The following is an 18,721-nucleotide window of genomic DNA, read 5'->3' on the forward strand; positions in this document are numbered from 1 at the left end:
TGATGGTGATGGAGCTGAAAGATCAGGCGGCCAAAGAGAAGTTCTCTTGTTTGGATGCAGTGACTGCCGAACTACATCACTGGACAATGGAGTTGATCACTGGCGAAGATCGCGGGCTTCAGCTCTTTGACCTCGGCATCGGTATTTTTTATATCTCAGATCTTTGGACCTTAGCGATCTCACTGACCTCTTCTTTGTGCAAGTATGGCAAGCGTCGAAGCCTCCAAGGAGAGCCGAAAGCGGAAGAGGGAGGTCTCCCGAAAAGTGCCGGAGATGAAGCATTCCGAGTTGCTTCAAACACCCAGTCATGATCCCGGGGAGATGCAAGGAGGTTCGTCTCAACCCTCGAGACCACCGGTCATAGAAGTGGTCCGATCTCCTCCTCGCCAAGAAGAGCCACCTCCACCTCCTCCAGTCATTTCGAGTGCGGAAGGGGGTCCTTCCCAACCTCCTATAAGGACACTTTCCCGCAGTGCCCAAATCTTGATCCACTCGCTAGAGAAGAACCGCACGGTTCGAGAGAACTCGGGTTTCGCTAAGGTCTTGGGGCCCTCCATCTGCCTTCGGGAGGATCGGGATAGGCTGTCCCCGGACAATCTTGATTACATCCAGACCCGATCTATGAGCCTGAACGTGGAGTGCTTGGTGAACCAGCACATTGTCCGGGAGAAGGCTCACCGCCTGGGTAAGGAGGTCGAGAAGATGGGTCATGAAGTGGCTTCCCTCCGATCCCAACTCTCATCCGCTCAGAACTACATATCTGAAATTGAGGGGCGGATGAAGTTCTACGAGGATAAGCTGGCCAAGCAAGCTCATGTTCTGGCCGAGCGAGATCATGTTCTTGAAGAAGTTCAGGCACTCCGGGCCGGTGAAGTTGCTCAGCTCACTGAGGAGCTCAAAGCGAAAGAAGAAGAGGCGGTGACAAGGGAGGCCGACGCTTATGTGAATGCTCACAGGGATCTTTTGGCCGAGCTCAAGAAGCGATATCCCGAGGAGGACTTCTCTTGGATGGTGGATCTGGCTCCCCAGGACGAGGGTGAGGATAGTGAGGAGGAGGCTGAGGGTGAGAGAGGAACCGAGTAAAATGTAGATCAGGCTGGGGGTGATCCTCCAACCGAATGACTTGTACAAATTTTAAATGAAATGAAAATTCCCCTTTTGTTTAATGAATGGATGTGATCGGAAAATCTCTAAATTGCCTAAGTACTTGATTGTCTGAGCATATTAAAATAACAGAAAAAAGTGATTATTGATGTAACACCCTCCCGGTAGCAACTCCGTACATTCTACTGTTCCGGTGACCAGTGTCGGTCCGGGTAGCTAGAACGTTCGAAAAAATATTTAAACTAAAGTCAGGAACCATAATTAACTCAAATATTAATAAGAAAAATTTAGCAAAAATTTTCGAAATAAAATACAACCAAGTTAAATGAGCCGGTGCCCAAGCGATGGGTAACCCAGAGGGAAGTTGCGGTTCTCGCAACTAGGAGCCCTAGACCCGGGGAAAAATTCATAAAATAAATTTTGGGACTCCAGAGAAGGGTCATTGAGGTTCCTATGGCATTAGAATGCCAAGAAAATATTTAGAAAAATTTTTCAATCGGTACAGACAATTTTGACCCGTTAAGCCAAACGGAGGGCATTTTGGTCATTTCGCCTTCAGAGGTGATTTTTGGCCGACTTGTCCAGTTAAGTAAATAATTATTATGATCTAAAATATGAATAAATATTGCTAAAAATTGAATTGAAAATGAGTAGAGAAAAGAAGAAAAGAAAATGGAAGAAAATACCAATTATGACATCATATGATGTCATTAAACACTTACCAACCAATCACATTTAATCAACGCTTAAATTAACCAATAAAATATGGATAAGAATACAGCAAAAGCTCCTAAAAATTTCAGCAGCCATCACTTTCACAAAACCCACCCGTAGCTCTCAAATTCCATAACCATTCCACCATGAAAGCTCACTAAAGCTCCCAAACCTCACCTTATTTCACCTCAATACCTTATCCTCTCTTCACTAAAAATTATACCCACACCAAGGAGGAGTGTTTGGCAGCCTAGAAAAGGAAAGAAAGTGAAGTTTAAGCTTGGAAAATTCTGCCCTACAAGAGGTTAGTGCACCTATCTACTTAAAACTCTTATTTTCCATGTTAGGGACTTGAAATCAACATGAATTTGTGAATTAAATGAACCAAATTTGTGTGTTTGCCTACCATGAATTTTGGCAGCCCTAAGGAAGGAACAATGATGGAGTGTTTTGATGGACTTAAAGTGGATTAGAGATCATGTTTAAAGCATGTATGCATGTGGTTAGTGAATGAGTTAGTAATTAAGGTATGTTGTGAAAATTTATAATGGAAACTAGGGTTATGAGAGTAAAATGTGGACTTGGCTTATGAAATTGTTTAAGAACATTCTAATGGTCAATTAGTGACCATTTGAGGAAATTTGAACATAATTTGGACTGAAATATAGCATGGCAAAGTGAATGAATATGCTGCCTAGTGAGTGTAGCAGGATGGCTGTGATTCCAGCCCACTTGGACTACCATATCTTTGGCTGTGTTGGTCCAATTGGTGTTTGGCCAATTGGACATGAAACTAGACTTATAATGGCACATTTTTGCTGAAGAAACCATGCCCAAAAGACCAAAGCAAGAGGACCAAAAGTTGGCCCCAATCCGGGTACCCTGCAAGCCAATTCTGCAGAATGACCAAATGAATAGTAACTGTTCATTTGGCCATAACTTACTGTAGAAATGGTCAATTGACCTGAAATTTTTACAGCACCAAGTTAAGACATAGACAACAACTTTCATGAAGAAATCTACCCCAAATTATGACCAGAACCTAACCCAAATGGCAGTCACAGTTACTGTTCATGGTACTATAGATTTGGTAATTCCGCAGTTTTTTTCAATCCGGCCAGCTGTGGTTTTTGGACCATATCTGGAGCTACAAAACTCCAAATGGAGTGATTCAAAAAAGGAAATTCAACTAGACAAAATAAGGAACAACTGTCATGTTTACCATTTCCTCAAATTCCCACTGCTACAGTGCTTAATGGAACAGTAAAGTTAGGCTTCAAAAACTGAAAATTCTGCCCTCTTTGTTTTAGACTTAGAAATGGTATTGGTAATTAATTCCAACAAGTTTTGAATGCAAAATGTGGTACATTGAGGGTGTTAAAACCAATACACCTATTTTCTATCCAAAAGTCAACATTTTTGTTGACCAATGAGGTGAATAGTGACACCAAAACTTGAAACTCAAAATTTGAAGAATTCAAAAGTATTAAATGCCCTAGTATACCTAACAAGATTGGTTTGGATAGTTTGGCATGCCAATAGGGTTCAGTTAGCAGTACTGCACATGGCAATATGCCATTCTGTGATTTCATGGCTTTTAGCCATTCTGACCTTGTATTGAGATGTGGCCTCGTGCCTAATATTATTCTGACTTGTTAGCTGTTACATTACTGCCGGGAGATACATATGTGACCGATGGTGTGACAGCCCGAGGTACTTGATACCCAGTGCCAGTTTACCCGTTTATCCAGTCCAGTCGTCTAGTATAGGTTACTTGGGCAACCAAATGAATGAAAATGGACAAAGTTAAAGAAATAAATGAATATAACAGATACAAAACAAATAAGACATATACATTAAAGATATATTTATTTTCTGCTATTTTCTTTTATTTTATTATTGCACCACTAAGCATCATTGCTTAGCGCGTTGCTTTTGCCACGTAGGTTACGGAGATCTTGAGCGTGAGCCAGTAGACCGCAGGTGGGTGAGTCCATCCTGCAGCTCTGCACAGTGTCCGTGTCACCTCAACTTCTACAGTGCATTGGTAGGACACTAGGTGTCATTTTGGTATTTTGTAATTAAATTTTTATTTTCTCATATGTAGTTGAACTTATGAAATGTATTTTGATGTTCATGTAAATAATGAGAATTGTGTTTGTGAATGGAAAAGTAAATGTTTGATTGTGATTTATTCATGATATTATATGAGATGAATGATTGAGAAATGAAATTGAAAAATGTTGAGATTTTGATATTGGAGTTTGAGAGTGATGAGATATGAATATTGGAAGTGTTTTTAACAGGTTCCGAAGAACTGTTTTCTCCATTTTTAGCCGGTACGCTGCCGGATTTTCCTTAAAATTTTCGGAACCTCAAATAAATAATAATTTTGATAAATGGTTTAAATAAATTATATTTCATAAATTATATTCAAAACTATGACAAAAATTAATTAAGTTAAAATAGAGGGTGCCGATACACCGTGTGACATTACTTACTCGGATATACTGTACACGGGTAAGGGGTGTCACAATTGATCTAAGTGTAAGAGGTCGAAAAACACAATAAGCACGAGATCAGCAGGGAACCAACGCTAAACGGGACTTGATTAAAATTGGAAATTTGACTTGATCACTTAAGGTCGGGATCATCATTAAACCGGATCGAAACCTTAACCTTATTATTCCCAAACTTTTAAAAGAGAGATCGGCAATAAGACTGGTGGCACGAAGTCCTAATGTTGGTTCAATCTCGTTTGACAAGAGAGATCGGGAATGTAATTGACTGGTCAGGGGATTTGACAATTAGTTTGAGAGATCGATGAGGCTTTAGATAATATGGGAACTTAGTATTAATTAGATCCCTTTTGAGGAGAGATTGAAAATGTGGTTAGTTTGGCAAAGGGAGACTATGTGTTGGGGATCGGCTTTAAAGTTTATTAATTTCAGGGATTGGCCAAAATATAGTGTCAACAGCTGCCCCTCTTTACATAATTTCTACTGGAAAAAATTTCGTGTAGGGATTATGTAAAGATTTAGACCCATATTTTGGACGATTAAAATTTGAAATTTGACATTAAAGTCAGAAAATTAAAACCCACTTGGGTCGGCACCCTGAGATTGGTAACAGGAAATTAAAATACTAGAAAATTAAAATCAACTTAGATCAAGGAACCAGAGGTTGATTAACAGGAAATTTAAATGCTGGAAAATTAAAATCAACTTAGATCAAGGAACCAGAGGTTGATTAACAGGAAATTTAAAATGCAGGAAAATTAAAATCAACTTAGATCAAGGAACCAGAGGTTGATTAACAGGAAATTTAAATGCAAAATTAAAATCAACTTAGATCAAGGAACCAGAGGTTGATTAACAGGAAATTAAAATGCAGGAAAATTAAAATCAACTTAGATCAAGGAACCAGAGGTTGATTGACAAGAAATTTAAAATGCTGGAAAATTAAAATCAACTTATATCAAGGAACCAGAGGTTGATTGATAAGAAATTTAAAATGCAGGAAAATTAAAATCAACTTAGATCACGGAACCAGAGGTTGATTGACAAGAAATTAAAATGCTAGAAAATTAAAATCAACTTAGATCAGGGAACCAGAGGTTGATTGACAAGAACTTAAAATGCTGGAAAATTAAAATCAACTTAGATCAAGGAACCAGAGGTTGATTAACAGGAAATTTAAATGCTAGAAAATTAAAATCAACTTAGATCAAGGAACCAGAGGCTGATTAACAGGAAATTTAAAGGAAAATTAAAATCAACTTAGATCAGGGAACTAGAGGTTGATTGACAAGAAATTAAAATGCTGAAAAATTAAAATCAACTTAGATCAAGGAACCAGAGGTTGATTGACAAGAAATTAAAATGCAGGAAATTTAAAATCAACTTACAAAGCAAGTCTAATCCCGACATGAGAAGTTCTTCGCCGATGAAGTGTACTTAATAGGATCCCGAAGGCTAATGATTAATGGAGGACGAGTTACAAGACTTGACCTACGACCTCCTTTCTTCGGATGCCCCTTTTCTGTTCTTGACTTTCTTCTTATTTTGCGAAAAGCGCCCTTACAGGTTTTCACTTTCCTTTCGTCCATTTGACTGGAAGCGCCCTTCCAGGTTTTCACCTCTAGTTTTTTTTTTTTTTTTTTAGGCCATTCCCTGCAAATCTCATAGTAAAGTACGTTAGGTTATTTATTTTCAAATCCTAATCTTATGGCAAAATTTTAAATGATTAATAGCGCATTAGATAAAGAGGTTGAAGAAGGATAATATTAAAGAGTGAGTATAGGGAAAGATAAAAGCAAAGAGATAAACACAAAGAAAGTATGACTTTATTATGGTTAAAAGAAACATAGGTACAGTTTCAAAGAAAAAGGGGTACAAGGATAGATCTCACATATTCCTTGTAGTTAGCTTTGAAGTCTCTTAACTGCCATTATTTCAAGTACTCTGAAGCCTCATGCCATGACGGTTTATTTCCATCCTCGGTTTCATGCCCCGTTCCTTATTTCTCCCTTTTGGTTCTTGGATGCCCTTTCGGGTTTTCACCCCAAGATTATTTTATTTATTTATTTTTTTTTAGCTCGCTCTTTCAGGACGCCCTTTCGGGTTTTCATCCTTCACTCATTTTACAGAAAGTGCCCTTCGAGGGTTTTTGCCTTCTTTCACACATTTTGCTAGGAGCACCCTTTCGGGTTTTCACCCCTACTCTTTTTTTTTTTTTTAGGCGTAGTATCTTTTGACGGTGTCGGCATTCACAGGTCTTGGAAATTCTTCGCCGTACATGTGGGTCAAGATCAATGCCCCACCAGAAAATGCTTTTTTAACCACATAAGGTCCCTCGTAGGTTGGTGACCATTTACCCTAGGGATCATTTTGATTCGGAAGCACTTTTTTCAGGACTAGGTCCCCTGGTTGAAATTCACGTGGGCGAACACCTTTGTTAAATGCCCTGGCCATTCTTCTTTGGTATAATTGCCCGTGACAAGCCGCTGCTAGCCTTTTCTCATCTAGCAAATTTAATTGGTCCAACCTTGACTGGATCCATTCCGACTCATCAATCCCTGATTCCTTTAGAATTCTTAGAGAAGGAATTTCTACTTCAATAGGTAGTACAGCTTCCATCCCGTAAACCAGTGAGTATGGGGTTGCCCCAGTTGATGTTCTTACAGAGGTTCGGTATGCATGAAGAGCGTAGGGAAGCATATCATGCCAATCCTTATAAGTGACTGTCATTTTCCGGATTATTCTCTTGAGATTTTTGTTTGCGGCTTCCACTGCTCCATTCATCTGGGGACGGTATGGTGAGGAATTGAGATGTCGGATTTTGTATTGATCACATAACTTCTGAATCTTCGGACCATTCAAATTCTTGGCGTTGTCAATGACGATTTCATTAGGGAGGCCGTGCCGGCAGATGATATTATTTTTGAGGAATTTGAGAAATGTGTTCTGTGTAATGTGGGCATATGATGTCGCTTCGACCCATTTAGAAAAATAATCGATAGCCATCAGGATAAATCTATGCTCATTGGATGCCTTAGGGTTGATGGGGCCAATCACATCGATGCCCCACATTACGAAAGGCCATGGTGAAACGAGGTTGAACAATTGGTGAGGCGGAACATTTATCGGATCCGCGTAGATTTGACACTTATGGCACTTTCGGAAATACTCGGCGCAATCCTTTTCCATGGTAGTCCAAAAATACCCCCGTCTCATGATTTGCTTAGCTATCATATGCCCATTGGCATGGGTTGCACAGTTTCCCTCATGAGTCTCGAAAAGGATTCTCTTCGCCTCTTTTGCATCCACACATCTCAACAATTCGCCGTTGGAGCTCCTTTTGTATAGGGTTTCTCCACTGGGGAAGTATCCTAATGCTAATCTCCGAATCATCCTCTTTTCATTTTTGCTCGCCCACAGAATTCTGCAGTTACGATGTAGAGCAAGATGTCGTGGTACCAAGGTTTACCATCAGGTTCTTCTTCGATCATGAAGTAGTAAGCCGACTCACTCCTTGCTTTAATCTTTAATACCTGAGTCGTCTGCCCTTCTTCCATTTGAGCCATAACAGCCAGGGTGACTAAGGCGTCTGCAAATTGATTCTTGTCTCGACTAAGGTGAGAAGAGATTTCTTCGAACTTCTTAATCAGCTCCAGTAAGTACTTCTGATATGGGATTAGCTTCGGATCCTTGGTTTGCCATTTTCCTTTGACTTGATAAATGATCAGGGTTGAGTCTCCATATACCTCCAACTTCCTGACTTTCATTTCTATGGCAGCTTGTAAACCCATCACACAAGCTTCGTATTCTGCGACATTGTTGGTGCAGTCAAATCTCAACTTGATAGCTATCGGGAAGTGTTTTCCATCCGGGGATACCAATACAGCTCCGATTCCATTATCGGACAAATTGACAGCTCCGTCGAAATACATTTCCCATACATCAGCTGGCTCTTCTTCTTAGCAGTCTACTTCGTTAATATGCTCATTGGGGAACTCAAAGTCCAGAGCTTCATAATCCTGGATAGGGTTTTCTGCTAGGAGATCAGCGATCACGCTACCTTTCACTGCTTTCCGGGTCATATAGACAATGTCATATTGGGATAGTATGACCTGCCATTTGGCTATCCTTCCTGGCACGAATGGGCTTTCGAATACATACTTGATAGGATCCATCCTGGAAATGAGCCATGTCTTGTGATTCAGCATGTAGTGCTTGAGACGATTCTTTGTCGGTGCTAACGCGACAAGTTTTCTCTAGGAAAGAGTACCTTGACTCACAATCATTGAACTTTTTGCTCAGGTAATAAATAGCCCTCTCCTTTCGGCGGGTATCGTTATGTTGCCCCAAAACACATCCCATTGAGCTTTGTTGGACCGCCATATACAGAATCAGAGGCCTTCCTGCCATCGGCGGAACCAATACTGGTGGGTTTGATAGGTACTGCTTGATTTTTTCAAAAGCCTCTTGACAAACTGAATCCCATTGAGTGGTGTTGTTCTTTCGGAGTAGTCTAAAAATAGGCTCAGCTTTAGCGGTGAGATTGAAAATAAACCTTGATATATAGTTTAACTTCCCCAAGAAACTGCGCACCTCCCTTTCTGTTTTTGGGGATGGCATCTCTTGAATGGCTCGAACTTTGTCTGGATCAACTTCTATTCCCTTCTCGCTCACTATGAATCCCAACAATTTCCCAGATCTATCTCCGAATATGCATTTAGCAGGGTTCAGTTTCAGCTGATATTTCCTGAGTCTCTCGAATACTTTCCTCATCACCTGCACATGGCTCTCTTCTCCCCTGGATTTGATGATCATATCATCAACGTACACCTCCACTTCCTTATGCATCATATCGTGGAATAATGTGACCATAGCGCGTTGGTAGGTGGCTCCAGCATTCTTTAACCCGAAAGGTATGACCCGATAGCAAAATACCCCCCATTGAGTGATAAAAGCAGTTTTCTCCTTGTCTTCCTCATCCATTGGGATTTGATTGTACCCTGATGCCCCATCGATACACAAACACCTGCCCAATCCCACAGCATTGTCTACTAACACATCAATATGAGGGAGAGGGAAATCATCTTTCAAGCTCACTTTATTAAGATCCCTGTAATCAAAGCACACCCTGACTCTCCCATCCTTTTTCATTACCGGGACAATGTTAGCTATCCATTGGGGATATTTGACTACTTCCAGGAACCCAGCATCATACTGTTTCTTGACCTCATCCCTAACTTTGAGCAGTGTGTCAGGATTCATTCTTCTTAATTTCTGCTTTACCGAGATTGTCCCGGAATTAGGGGAATTTTGCGCGTCACTATATGAAGGTCCAAACCAACCATATCATCATAGCTCCAGGAAAACACGTCTAGGAATTCTTTGAGCAAACTGATCATATCTTCTAATTCTTCACTCTCTACAACCTTAAGTTCCCTTTTCGCTTCTTCCGTGCCTAAGTTTACGGTGCGTGTTTCGTCCCCACAAGGCACTAGGGAAGGTTCATCTCTTTCATCTCTTTCTTCTGTGAGTTCCACCTCAGAATCATTTGAAGTAATGGCAGTTATGGGGATTTCAAAATTAACCAGAGGAATTTCTGAGTCTATTGAATTATTAGGTGCTAATTGATGAATGGCCCTGAATGAACGAAAATGGAATATATTATAAGATTGGAATTCAAAAGGAAAGGAAAAAAGAATTGGATATAAAATGCGCTATTAATTCATTAACATTTATGACATAAGAAAAGGGTCCATTTACAATATTACACTTGCCACCATGGACAAAATGATCAAGTGTAGATAACCAAAAGTACTTTACTCGAAATTAAGTACAGGGATGTCCTCTGCTGTCAAGTTGTCCAGTTCTTGCCCCTCAACTATTGGCGAGACCAGAGCCTCATACAAGGAATCCAAGTGGATGACATCGACGGATGGTTCATCGGGTGATTCTTCAACCTCTGCCGGATTTTTCAATGACCGGTTTAGTGAATACCTCTGTGATTCTCGGGATTACTTTCATTCTCCCGAGTTTCTGATCAAATCTTTGATCCTGAAGTCTATTCCTCATCCAGAATCGCCCATCCATGAGGGCGTCCTCCTCATAACCTAAACCGCAACAGTCTACCTTCTGGATAGCCGGTATAGGTTCGACAATCCCTTGCAATGCAGCGCCTAGGCCTTTGCCCTCTTCATACCCATTCCTCGACATCACCTTGGCTACCATAGCCATAGCCCCTTCATTTTTTGAGATAGTTTCTTGTAATTCGAGGGCTTGGAAGGAGCTTTCCAATGACTCCTCAGCAGCTTCCACATAAGGAAGTGATTGTGGCTTGGTGACCAATATGGCTTCTTCCCCTCTCACAGTGATGATTTTGCCGTCCATAATGTACTTTATCTTTTGGTGCAAAGTTGAAGGAACGGCATTCGCTGAATGGATCCAAGGTCTCCCCAGCAACATAGTATAGGCAGGTTCAATGTTCATCACTTGGAATGTGACGTTGAAGATGCATGCGCCAATTTGGAGGGGCAAGTCAATGTCTCCCAGCACTTCTCTCTTTGTACCGTTAAAGGCTCTTACCACCATAGCACTCTGACGTATATTGGATCGGTCAACCGGCAGCCTAGCCAGGGTGGCATTAGGCAGAACATTGAGTGCGGATCCATTATCAATAATGACCTTGGCCACTATACAACCTTGACATTTCACGGTCACATGCAGAGCTTTAGTGTGCGTTAAGCCTGCAGGATCTATCTCTTCTTCTGAGAAAGTGACAAAACTGGATGCCCGGATTTGTCCCACTATCTTCTCGAACTGCTCCGGTGTGATGTCGGGGTTCACAAAGGCCTGATCCAGGATTTTCTGCAAGGCTTGACGGTGCACCTCAGAGCTCAGAATCAGCGATAACAGTGAAATTCGAGCAGGTGTCTTTCTCAACTGTTCCACCACATCATACTCACTTTGCTTCATTATTTTAAGCAGCAGCTCCTCTTCTTCTCTTGATCCGGTAGGTTCTACCTCCTCCGTTTTCTCAACCTCCTCTTCTGTACTCTTCTGTGACTTTCCTATTTTTACTTTCCCTCTCTTCTTTTCTTTTTCTGCATACCTGTAACATCTCCCACTTCGAGTTATAAACTCGACTTATTGCTCAGGTGGGGAGGATTTTGTGACAGTGACGGGTTGAGGATTAGCTTAGGGAGTAGTACTGCTGGTAGGTCCGGCATAAGTCATCTTAAAATGCTCATGAGGAGTGAAGCATGGTTTTGGAGGTGCTGAAGGTAAAGCAAGATTAGGAGCTGATGTACTGCTTGACGCTCCTTGGGTGAAAACTTGAAAGTTATAATTCCAAGGTATGGCATGGGTATTTGTGACAGGGAGCTGAGGCGGGGTTCGGATGATTGTCACTGGAGGTGAGGATACTTGGGGTGAGAAAGTGATTCTGTGATTAGGGGTGGAGGCATTTTGGTCGAGTCAGGCTGTATTTATTCCTTCCTCCATTTTGGACCTTGCTTGGTATCTCAGAACTTTGAAGGACAATAAGTTCTGGACCTCTTGCTTAAATTCTTCACAAATTTGCAGCTCATGACCAGCTGCTCCTCCATGATAGGGGCATCCCGTTTCAACCTCAGGTTCTGGGGCTTGAGGGTGGAGGTAACCTTCTCTTACTGCCATTCTAAAAATTTCCTCAAAGTGAGGAATTAGTTCGTCTACCTCTGGTGCCGACCCCTTTCTGATTGACTCTATCATATTTACACCATTGCCCGCATTATGATTGGGCAACGGGTTTGAGGTAACATTGGGGAGGGAACCATTTCCCTCAATCGTCAACCACCCATTCCTGATTAAAGCATGCACTCTCCCTCTGAGTGCCCCGCAGTTATCGGTTGAATGCCCTTGTGCCCCTCCATGATACTCACAATGGGCATTGGCATCATACCACCTGGGGTATGGTGGCTGAATTGGGTCAAGGGGAACCGGTACTATCTGGTTTATACCGATGAGGTATCGGTATATTTCGCTGAGTGGGAGGGGAAGGGGTGGATCAGGGTTTCTTGGTGGTCTCGGGTTGTTTTGAGGTGGTCTGGGTTGAGCAGGTGGAGGAGGTGGTCTGGGCTGGTAATTTATAGGTGGTGGATACTGTGGGCGTGGGTGAGGATAATTTGGGAAAGGAGGTGGAACGTTTGCAATGGTTTGGCCATGAGGGGGAAGATATGGTCAGTAGTTATTTTGAGGAAGCGGGGAGTAATTGTTCTGCCGGGTGATGAAATGCACATCACCCTCCTTTTTCTTGCCAAAATTGGCAGTCTTCTTCGCAGGGTTCTCGGCCAACTCCTGCAGTCGCCCCATCCTTAAGTTGGCCTCTATTCTCTCACCAGCTTGGATGATATCCGATAAGCTGTTGGAAGTGTTTCCAATCATCAAATTGAAGTAAGGAGCCTTCAATGTCTCGATGAATAGGGAGCATAGTTCATTATTGGTCACCGGAGGATATACTTCTGCAGCCTTTTCTCTCCATCTCTGGGCATATTCCATGAAGCTTTCCCTATCTCTCTATACCAGGTTTTGGAGGTCTCTCCTCGTGGGGGCTACATCGTAGTTAAATTTATACTGCTTCAGGAAAGCATTAGCCAAATCCTTCCAGACCATGATTTGCTCTGTCCCAATCTGTATGCACCATCTCGATTTGCCGGAGAGACTCTCGTGAAAGAAGTGGACGAGAAGTCTGTCATCTTCTATCAAGGCAGATATTTTGGCATTGTAGGTTGCCAGGTGAATGCAGGGGTCTGAGTTCCCGGTGTACTTGTCGAAGTCCGGGATTTTGAACTTGGCCGGCACCACCACGTCTGGCACCAATCTTAGTGACGCCACGTCGACTGAACCATATATGTTCAGCCCCTCTATTGCTCTCAATCTCTCCTCTAGAGCAGACAGCTTCTCATTTTCCCTGGTCTTATTTTCTCCTCCTACTGCATGAAATGCTCTCCCAATTGGGAGATGAGGGGTGGAGTGAACTAGAGGAATTAGTATTGAAGGGTATGGGTCGGCATTTGAGACGCCTGGGTAATGGGAGAAATGTAGGTCATTATTTATGGTAGCTGGATTGACGGTGATTGTCAGATCCGAGATAGGTGACTAAAAGGTGAAAGAGGTTGAAGCCTGATGAGGGTCAATTATTGTAGGTGGTGGGGGAGGTAGTGGTAAGTTAGGTTCTGAAGCAGGTTTATTTTGGGACATCTCCCTTATTAGTCTCATGAGCTCCGAGACTTAGTCTTTCAATTTGGAAACCTGTCCTTGTAGGTTCTAGACTTGTTCCTGGTCTTCCATTATCTTCTTTGTTCGTGATCTCGTTAAGTACACTCGTTTGGGTTAAACTGTGTGCCTAGTCAGACTTGCTTTGTTTGAAGCAATGTTAATTTTCTGTAGGGAAGTAAAAAAAGTTTTTAATGAATTTTGAATTTTGTAAAAAAAAAAACTAAAGGTCCTGGTTCGGACAAATGATACAGTGGCATTTGGGAGCCAAAATGAAATCTGCAGAAGGATAATTGCATCAATTTTATCATGGCATTGTTCGATAGTCTGACTGTAAATGACTGGATTGAATGCGCATCTATGATACCTGTCCATATGGCACATTCAATTTTTCGCATAACCCTAGCGAGGGGGTTCCTACGGGAGTTATACTATTCATTCACAATTTTGCTAAACAATGGCCCAAAAATCATTCTATTAACTGAATAATTCATACACAGCATTCTTTACATCGGCCTAGGCTCAGGGAGGTTCTTTATAATAAGATGACATTTTCTGAGATACTCATATAACCTTTCTTCTTATGCAGCGGGGTTGAAAACTTTGAGCATATTGGATTCGGTAGGAGTTCTTGTTTTCCTGTGCTATCATTCTCTCGGTGGTCAACATTCTCTTTGACTCGATAGAAGCGACTTGTCTTTCTTTTTCCTTCCTTTCTTTAGCACATTCTTTCAGAATATCGTTGATAAGCAGTGCTTGTTCCTTTAGTTCAAGCTTCTTCTTTTTGCTTTCTTGTTTATATTCTTCCATGAGTATCTCCTGATATTTCATTTTCTCCTGAAGCTTGCTATTCTGTACTTCTGCTTCTTTTATTACAGCTTGGAGAGAGCCTTTTTCCTTTTCCCACTGTATCTCTTGCTCTTCGAACCCCATCTTTTCGGTCCTTGTTTCTTCCCTGAGCCTTCTTACTTTTCTCTTGAGGATCTGCTGTTGGTCCTCCAACTGTCTTATTTGTTCTTGCAGTTGCGAGTTTTTGGTGTCACACCCTACCCCTCTGTAAGGCATAACATGATCCCGTAGTATACCTAATGAATTACCAACTCCGTCTACTGATAATCCATTAAATACACTACAAGGGATTTTAAAAACTTTTCTTACTTCTTTTACAGTGGTGAGCACTATTTACAGGTGTGAAAGACTTTGGTGAACTGAAGTGAAACAACTAACTCATTTGATTTATTTGGAATATCTGTAAAAATTTTGGCAAGGTGCCATTTGTATTTTGGACAAAGCAGTTCTTGAAAACTGTAAAAGCACTTCAATATATTTTCAAATCTCAACTCCAACATTTTTATCAACACAACACATTTCTCAAGTCAAATCCACATGATTTTCAAAGACTAAGATACAAAGATATAACACAATTTTTACAAGCCAAATAACTCATAATTATTTTACAACTTTCTTTGTACAACTTAAATTTACAAGCTCAAAACCAAGAACAAAATATACATACGGTGAATATACATTCTGATTACAAAATGCCACATGTGGTATACTCACTATACCCAAAAATCTCTCATTGGCGATACTAGCGACCTAACTCTTTGCCTGTCATCTCTCTACTGCGGCGGCAATAAAAAGCTATCGCTGAGACAATGTCTCAGTGGTGCACAACATTTACCAAATACAAATTTTAAATCACAATTCATAAATCATATCAATAGTGGATACTTAAAACCATAGTTAAATTCAAGAAAATAAATGTCAACAAGAATTTAAACTCCATTTGTTAATATCACAATAATTTTCAATAAGTCAGATCATGGTTGAATTCAATAGACAGTATATGTCAATAAGAGTTTAAATCAATTTCACAATCTCACAATACATAATAACACAATTCGATCAAATAATTGAAGAATACAGTGTTGCCAATCTATAACACAATTTAGGCCATGACACAATTTTTCCATATATGCCGTGTTGTACACCACGACAAGACATGCTCACCCCAATAATCGAAATCAATGAGGGAGGACGCTAGCTATATAATGAGAACTCATCCATACTCACCTCGGTGGGAAGTCAAAGAGGAGGAACATAATCATACTCACCCGGACTAATAAGTCAAAGAGGGAGGAATAATCACACTCACCCCATTAATGGAGGAGGAACATATTATCAGTGTCATGCCAATTGTGAGTCAAAACAATTCCAAACATTTTATTCAAATGATCCGTAAGAATCCAATAAATTTCCAAAGTTATAATTTCATTCACAAAATGGCAACACAATTCGTAATTCACTTCAATTTCCACAAAAACCATTTACAGTGCTTTTCAATCAATAAGTATCCATCAAATACCATTCAAACAATTTTTCACAGTTTCAAACCATTCACAATATTTTTCAATCAATAAGTGTCCACCAAACACATTTCCACAATTTAAAACAATGATATGCAAATAGTCAATATTTATTTCCATTGAAAATAATTCAAAAGAAAGCTTGATTGTTGTGCACAAACATAATTTAAAACAATAATATACAAATATTCAATATTTATTTCAATTGAAAAATTCAAAAGCAATAGCCGTTGTGCACAAACATAATTTAAAACAATAATATACAAATATTCAATATTTATTTCAATTGAAAAATTCAAAAGCAATAGCCGTTGTGCACAAACCTCGATATTTGTCTCTGGTCGACTCGAGTATTTCTTTCCCTTTTCTTTGAGTCCTTGTTAAGCGAGAAATACAATTGAAGTGTTTGATTACCAAATTAAATTGTCTCTATCGATGGTGTTTGGTAAATAATGCTGAACTCAATTATTCACTTAATCACCTAATATACCGACCCTCGTTGCGTTTTAGGTAAATTAGGTTTTAGTGTCGTTAATATGTCACATTTGATAGGGTTTTAGGTTTGGTATGTTTTACCAAAGTCATTTCCTTGCTTAGTGCATTTTAATGCAAATTCTTTGGATTAGGGACACTGGTTTGACCTAACGGACGATCTAGTTCCTCGGTTTCGGGTCTCGGTCGAACCTACAAACTTGTAGATCTCGGTCTTATTGCACGCGGTGCAAAATTTCAGGTCAATCCGAGTTAAGTAGACCAAGTTATGGTCATTACACTATTGCTGGTCAAGTGGTACCATTTTAGGTCAATTTTAGGTCAAATTGGTCAATTCTGGTTCGGCCAGTTTTTGGACCCGAACTTGTGCAAGTTGTTTGACTTGCTTATGGTCATTTCTGGGTTTTGGTGTCTTCATAAGACTTGTAGGTATGGGTCTTAAATATTCATGGTTAAAATTTCAGGTCAATTGGACCTGGTTTGAGTGAGTTATGGCCTAAATACTCACTGCTGCCCAATTGGTCATTTTTCAGGTCCTAATTGCACCTAATCCGAATTGGTCATTTTTTTAGGTCACCTTGCAAGCAGAATTTTGGCATGGTTTCTCAATGAAAGTTGGCACATTTTGTGCCTAGTTTCACCTCAAATTGGTCTCATACCAATTGAGGTTACACATTCAAGGTTATAGGCTAAAATATACACTGCCCTCAATATGCAATTCACATCCCAACTTCAAACACACACTTACCTTTGCAAGGTTTACTTCCATACCCTACCAAACTGTTTTGGCACATTACCAACAACATTTTCTACATTACATAAGCATTATTTTGGGCAGATTCCAATCACCCTCAACACACCAAATATCATTCACAATTACAATTTCTAAATACCATTACAACCACACCTAAACATTACAAACTTTACATACACTTTACAACATTCATTCACATACATATCATCAATCCTTCTAGGTCAATATTCTGCCCACTCTTCCTTCAATATACACCATTATTTAAGTGTCCACAAGCTGCCACAATTCATTCATCAACATCACATTGCCGTACCATATGCCAATTCCCATCAAAGTGCATAATTCACCATATAAACATGCAATAACTCACTAAGTTACTAAATCACCATTATTAACATTCTTTCCCATCAATTATATGCACAAATACCTCATCATAAACGTGACCCATGGCTGTCCAAAATGAAAATAACAATAACCTTTCAAACTTAAAATTTTCCTTCACCAAACTAATACCCATAACATGCACAAAAACTTTAACAAAGGATTTCTCAAAAATGCAAACTTACCTTTATTTGTAACTTGCTAAACCTTCACCAAACTTCTCAAATTGGGTGTCAATATCTTCCTTGTGATGTGTAGACAAAGTTAAATGAAGGAACTCAAGTGTTTGGAGTTGAAATGGAAGGAGGGATCAAGCTTGCATGAAAATGTCCATGGAGTTTTCTCTCCCTTCATTCACGGCTTGGATGGTAAATGAAGAAGATGAAGTGGCTGCTGGACATAGTGGACTTACATCAGCCCCATAATGTGTTTATTTTATTCTCTTAGTGTTCCACTTACTCTAATTAATTCATATTATAAGTTACTTTCACTTAATCCCACATTAAACCCTTAATTCTCACTATTTACTTTAGGTACCACCAATTTAATTTTTCATTTCATTTTCTAAGTGTAATATTATTTATTTTTAATGGAAATTTAGGTCAAAAGACACTTCGGGATGTCAAATGACCATAATGCCTGTTCGGGTGGCATTCTGATTTTCAGTATTCTGGGTTTTGTCTGTTTTCTATTTATCACTTTTTTTTGTACTAATTATTTTATTTTTCTTTGATATTTCTAATGATTTTTATTCTTAAACAAGGTTCTATTTATGTCCCAAAAATGTTTTCGAGGGTTCCATGATCGAGGCCGATCAACGGTCCACGCCGTGACTTCGGTCTGATCACCCATCGTTAGGTTTCCCGGCTCGTTTAACTTGATCACATTTCTTTGCAATCATTTTTCCTTTGTTTTTCTTGTACTTTCTTTTCTTTTATTTCATTATTTTATGTCTCCTCACTCTCATTGAAGTGTGGTTCTAGGCATCCTAGCTGTCCGGACAACACTGGTCACTTTGGGCGTGAGCACTCACAGAACTTAGGGGTGGTACAAGTCTCCCCCCCATAAATAAATTTCGTCCACGAAATTTTACCCAGTAATCATCTTACAAGAGTCATACGTTTATTTTCTCCTTTCTA

This window comes from Hevea brasiliensis, chromosome 12, assembly GCF_030052815.1.
Source record: "Hevea brasiliensis isolate MT/VB/25A 57/8 chromosome 12, ASM3005281v1, whole genome shotgun sequence".
In the NCBI taxonomy this organism is placed as follows: Eukaryota; Viridiplantae; Streptophyta; class Magnoliopsida; order Malpighiales; family Euphorbiaceae; genus Hevea; species Hevea brasiliensis.